Source organism: Oncorhynchus clarkii, chromosome 29 (assembly GCF_045791955.1).
Source record: "Oncorhynchus clarkii lewisi isolate Uvic-CL-2024 chromosome 29, UVic_Ocla_1.0, whole genome shotgun sequence".
In the NCBI taxonomy this organism is placed as follows: Eukaryota; Metazoa; Chordata; class Actinopteri; order Salmoniformes; family Salmonidae; genus Oncorhynchus; species Oncorhynchus clarkii.
Window position 1 is genome coordinate 18373894 of NC_092175.1, and position 5702 is coordinate 18379595.

The 5702-nt window shown below is 45.1% G+C and overlaps 1 pseudogene; it reads right to left on the reverse strand.

Moving 5' to 3' along the window:
• Positions 1 to 335: 335 nt before the first annotated feature.
• LOC139387855 (T-box-containing protein TBX6L-like) lies at positions 336 to 3678 on the reverse strand (annotated as a pseudogene).
• Positions 3679 to 5702: the final 2024 nt, after the last annotated feature.

Below are 5702 nucleotides of genomic sequence, written 5' to 3' on the forward strand. Positions count from 1 at the left end.
CATTTGAATGCAGTTCATATGGAGCACCAGGCACAGTATGAGGAGGCTCAGTCCATAAAGTCCAGTATATAGCTCAAATAGCCTTCTGCTATTTCCGCTAAATAGGACTGCAGCTCTGCATAGACTTGGAACAGAAAATTGCACACACTTCTCTTGACACACATGTCCATAGCAGAGAGCAAGTTTTTTTTTAAACACACTTGACGATATTTTGGTTTGGACCTCGTGCACAAAGATCATAGGCTCTCACTTTTCTGAAATGTCACAAGTAGCTTTGTTCACAGAATGAATCTCAGCTCCTTCACTTTGTGAGTCAGAGTCAGCTATTCTGATCATTATCCAAACTCAAGTACTGGCTCCAGCTCCACTCTGCCTCTGTGTTGCCATGGTGATGGACGCTGCGTTGGTGGGTGCCGTGGTCTGCAGTCAGTGTTTGACTGGTGAAGAATGGCAGGTGGTGAGTCAAGGACTGTCCAGGGTACTGTCCTGTACCACCCTCACTCCACTGACCCATGCCCTGGTTAGTAGTGTAGTGGCCATAGAGGGGGTAACTGTAACCCAGGTACCCAGGGTAGGTTTTGGAGGACGTGGGCAGATGGACAGGGGACATTCTATAGTCCTGGGGCATAGCTTGAGCCAAGGGGGTGTGTCCCATGTCCCTGACAGGGCCAGGACTGTTAGTCTTGTGCCCAGGGACAGTGGCTACATCATGGAGGTGAGACTCATAGCTGCGCCTGCCTTTGCAATCCTCCACTACAGAAGATGGAGATGGAAGTCTGCCATGCTCAACAGATCTGGAGAAAATAAAAATATGTAGCGGGTTACTAATATGTCATCAACCCACATACAGTATGTGAACTCAAACACTCGCTGACTCAAAGTGTCACTTTTAATTGCACAGTATGGAGGTGTAGTCTGCACCATAGAGTGCCTGTTAAGTATAGCGCTGAGTCACTGAGTTTTCTATTGGCATAATGGGTCAGGATTCTGCATATGAACCTGTGTGGGTGTGCAGGCTGTTAGAGTGGGGATTCGCCTGTATGTTGGGTTTCGCCTCCATAAAATGGAAGTCAAAGTATGCTTTACAATCTAGTTTATGATGCTACAATGTTGCGCTTATACATGCATGCATGTGTGCCTGGTGGTTGTACAGTACCTGCATGGTTGGGAGGACATAGATGCAGGGCCAGGCACCATCTGCTCCTCGGTGCTGTAGTCCTGTCTGTGGTCGTGGAGCTCCAGTAGTTCAGTGTGCAGGCTGTGGCTCTGGGACGGGTCCTGTTCTATGGCCCAGGGGGAGAAGAGATCCTCCTTAGCCGACACCATGTTCTCCGTTGTTCCCGAGGTTATCCCCCGTTCTGCTGGCTCACAGTCTAATGTTGCCCTTTGGAGGTCTAAATGGGAAACGATTGTGGATCAATGAGACTGCCTGTAGGCCTACGGACTGGACAACCTTGGACATTATACAGATCTGATCAGTCTAATCTTACTGTATAGAGTTAAGATCCACACCTGAATGACTTTTGAATTCTGTTTCTCTGTCTTGTTTGGCTTTCTTTGAAGCATTTCCAGAACTCTTGTTGGATCGACACCTATATAAAAAAAAAAAAGACAATAAAAACTTGTAAAGCACATCTCCCCAACTCACACGCGCGTAGTGTTATAGTTCTATTGATCCCTACCTCTTGCTATGAGTACGGGTGTTCTCCCCTTTGAATCCTTTAGCAAAGGGGTTGTGGTCAATCTTCAGTTTAGCGATCTGAAAGCAGGAGTGGAGATGAAGACATCAGATTGGGTTACACAAATTCCCAAAGAGCAAGTTAATTACGAGGCTACGCCGTTTGTATGTGTTTAATACGTGAGTTGATAGACGGACCTTAGTGTTCTGGTAGGCCGTGACTGCAGTGAAGGAGGTCTCAGGGAAGGAGAAGTAATGGAAGTGTCCCCAGCGCACACTGTGCAGACTGTCAGCCTGGACCACAGAGAAGCGTGGGATGTAGCGATGCATAGAGTGCAGGATGATCTGAGGAGAGAACAGACACCACTAATGAGTCAACTAATAACGTTGTTTACAGAAGTGACAGCTGTCTACTCTCAGACTGTGAGAGGTTGCGGGCTTGGGATCCAGTAGAGAAGGAGATACGTGTTCTTACATGGCCGTGCTGGTCCAGTGTGTGGTTGGTGAGTTTGAGCTTGAGAAAGGACACTGATTGTTTCATCCAGTAGGAGCCCGGGGTGGGGGAGTCTGGATGCACGTACGTCCGACAGGGGAGCTGGGGCTCGGCTTTCCCAGCCATGTCCCACTGGCCTTTATTCCACTACAAAGAGAGAAAGAAGGGGGGAGGGGACGGGCGTTACTCAGGTGTGAAACGAACCACAAGACAAGCCTCGACACGTAGACGCTCCACAAAAACTCACATACCCCCAGTCTTTACACTGATATATATAAGGAATCTGTGGTGCATATTATTGCAAGCTTGAACAGTATCCTATAGGTATGTATATAATTGCGTATAATCTACCAACATATATACATGAACTGCTATAGCAAAGGAAAAACACTCCTCTCTCTCTCTCTGGAGCATATGGTCAAAAGCAATGTGTACTGAGGGGAGGGCCAGTGGATGCATGGAGGGGGTATTGCTCCCCATTCACTTTGATTGGAGCGGGGGGGGTTGTTAAATGGCCGTGGCTGAACCTCCAGCCGGGGGTAGAAAAACAGGATGTAGTAATGGTCTTTGATATGCAGTGTGTGTGGTGATTGGCTGGGTGTGGGCGGGGCACCGTCTGGACTGTATGCTGGATGCAGACTGACTGCAAGCTTGTCTTCTACTTCATCTCCTTATGTTTCCTTTTAAAACAATGCCTGGCTATATTCCAAACTGTGACACATTTAGCTTATCCAATTGGAACTTTCCCAATAGAAATGTATTGTAGTGTGTGTGTAAGACGTGATATATCAATCAAATGTATTATCAATTAAATGCATTATCAATCAAATGTATTATCAATTAAATGCATTATCAATCAAATGTATTTAGAAAGCCCTTTTTACATCTGCATATGTCACAAAGTGTTTACGCAGAGACCCAGTCTAAAACCCCAAACAGCAAGCAATGCAGATGCAGAAGCACGGTGGCTAGGAAAAACTCCTTGCAACTGAGGCATTATATAAGGATGGTGGACATGTTGTTTTTACCCTGTATCTGGAGTTGTCCACCGGAACCATTTCCACCATGAGGACATAGTTGGTATAGGGTTGGAGTCCAGATAGACTGACGTTGCAATGGGGAAACATCCTCCTGATACATACAAATCCACACTAATTGTATTATCCTCTCAATTCCTGATCACAACTCTAGACAAAGCATACTAGCAGCAGATACAGTTTCACAACGATGGTAAAGCTACAATATTGGTAAAGCTACGATATGGCATGAAATTACGGGTGAATTGTACTTTGCAGTGAACACACCATAGCATAGAATGTGTTTAGGAGATTTACGCAGATCAAAAATGATGATGAAGGATATAACAACAATTGTACCGGCCATGTTTGGTGATTATCATCTCAGTCCCCAGGTTGTGGAAGGACTTCCAGAGGTCAGCCTTTTCCAGGGTCATCCTGACGTTGCCTTGGTGGTAGGGTTCAGCTGTAGGGGGGGACGGGATCATCATGTTGGGCCTCGGCTCTGGAGAGAGAGAGGGGGACATGGAGCCTTACAGAGTGGACCAGTGCTGGAGAAACCCGTTGTACACAGGGATTTCCACAGACAATGCAACATTTCAACTATGCAATAGACTTGCTGTTACTCTCTTGCTAGACCACTGACTGGCGTAGCAAAGGTTGAAAAAGTGATGCTTACCAGAGATATGCTGCATTGCCTGCACGGTTCACCACAATGGTCAAAGAGAAGAGAATTCCTTATCCAAATGTGTGTGCTGATATCGCTGCTGTCAGACCCACATCACTTTGAGAATACGGTGAGAGGAGCTGTAGACTTAGTGGTGGTCCTTGGATCATGAAAGGTTTCCTATCAATACCAAGACTTTCCTTTCCATATCCTTAACTTGTGGAGTCAGAGGGGCTGACCTCTGGAGTTCATTGGTCAGCCCAGAAGGGGAATGGCCCGTGAGGGCAAAGTGGGTGTGGTTACAACAGAGTGGTGTGCCTGGTTTCCAACCTTTGAAGTGTCAGACAAGAGGGTGGGAAATGGAGGGGGTGGGCATACTGTGTTGCTGTGAAGAAATAGCTGCCTGAACGTGACCTTTTGTTTCTAGAAATCACTGTTTTAAAAAAAATGTATATTTTCCAAATAAACTAATGTACCTTTATTTAACTAGGCAAGTCAATTATTTACAATGATGGCCTACACCGGACAAACCCGAACGACGCTGGGCCAATTGTGAGCCGCCCTATGGGACTCCCAATCACCACTAACATTGAGTGGCTGCTGCCAACATACTAACTCAACTTCAGCCACTTTAATAATGGAAAAATTGATGTAATCAATTTATCACTAGCCACTTTATATTATATAATGTTTACTTAACCTACATTACTCATCTCATATGTATATACTGTACACTATACCATCTAATGCATCTTGCCATCTTGATGTAATTAAATGTATCACTAACTACTTTAAACAAAGCCACTTTATATAATGTTCTCATACCCTACTTTACTCATCTCATATGCATATACTGTACGCTATGCCATCTACTACATCTTGCCATCTTGATGTAATGTATCACTAGCCACTTTAAACAATGCCTCTTTATATGTTTACATACCCTACATTACTCATCTCATATGTATATACTGTACTCTATACCATCTACTGCATCTTGCCTATGCCGTTCGGCCATCACTCATTTATATATTTTTATGTACATATTCATATTAATTCCTTTACACTTGTGTGTATAAGGTAGTTGTTGTGAACTTGTTGAAATTGTTAGATTACTTGTTAGATATTACTGCATGGTTGGAACTAGAAGCACAAGCATTTCGCTACACTTGCATTAACACCTGCTAACCATGTGTATGTGACAAATACATTTGATTTGATTTATTTGTGATACAGCCTGGAATCAAACCAGGGTGTCTGTAGTGACGCCTCGAGCACTGAGATGTGGTGCCTTAGACCGCTGCGCCATCCAGGAGCCTCATTTACATTGACCCCCCCATTTGTTTTGTTTTTACACTGCTGCTACTCGCTGTTTATTATCTATGCATAGTCACTTTACCCCTACGTACATGTACAAATTACCTCGACTAACCTGTACCCCCGCACGCACATTGACTCGGTACCCACTGTATATAGCCAAGTTATTGTTATTTCATTGTGTTACTTTTTATTATAATTTTTTACTTAGTTTATTTGGTAAATATTTTACTTAACTCTTTCTTGAACTGCCCTGTTGATTAAGGGTTTTAAATGGGGGAGCGGGGGGATTGAGTTATCTCCGTCCTTGACAATGGGAGGCAGTTCTGGCTAATCGTGGCCGATGGCCCCCCAGGCCTGGAGAGGTGCCGTATGGGGCCTAATGGGGCTGGCACAAGTGGCCTGTTAGCCTGAAAGGACAGAGGGAGGGGATGGGGGGATGGATGGAGGCTCCAGTGTTTCTGATGTGTGATAACCCCACCGCAGGGCCCTCCATTCTGGCTGGGATCTCTGATCCCGTGCGGCCCCTGT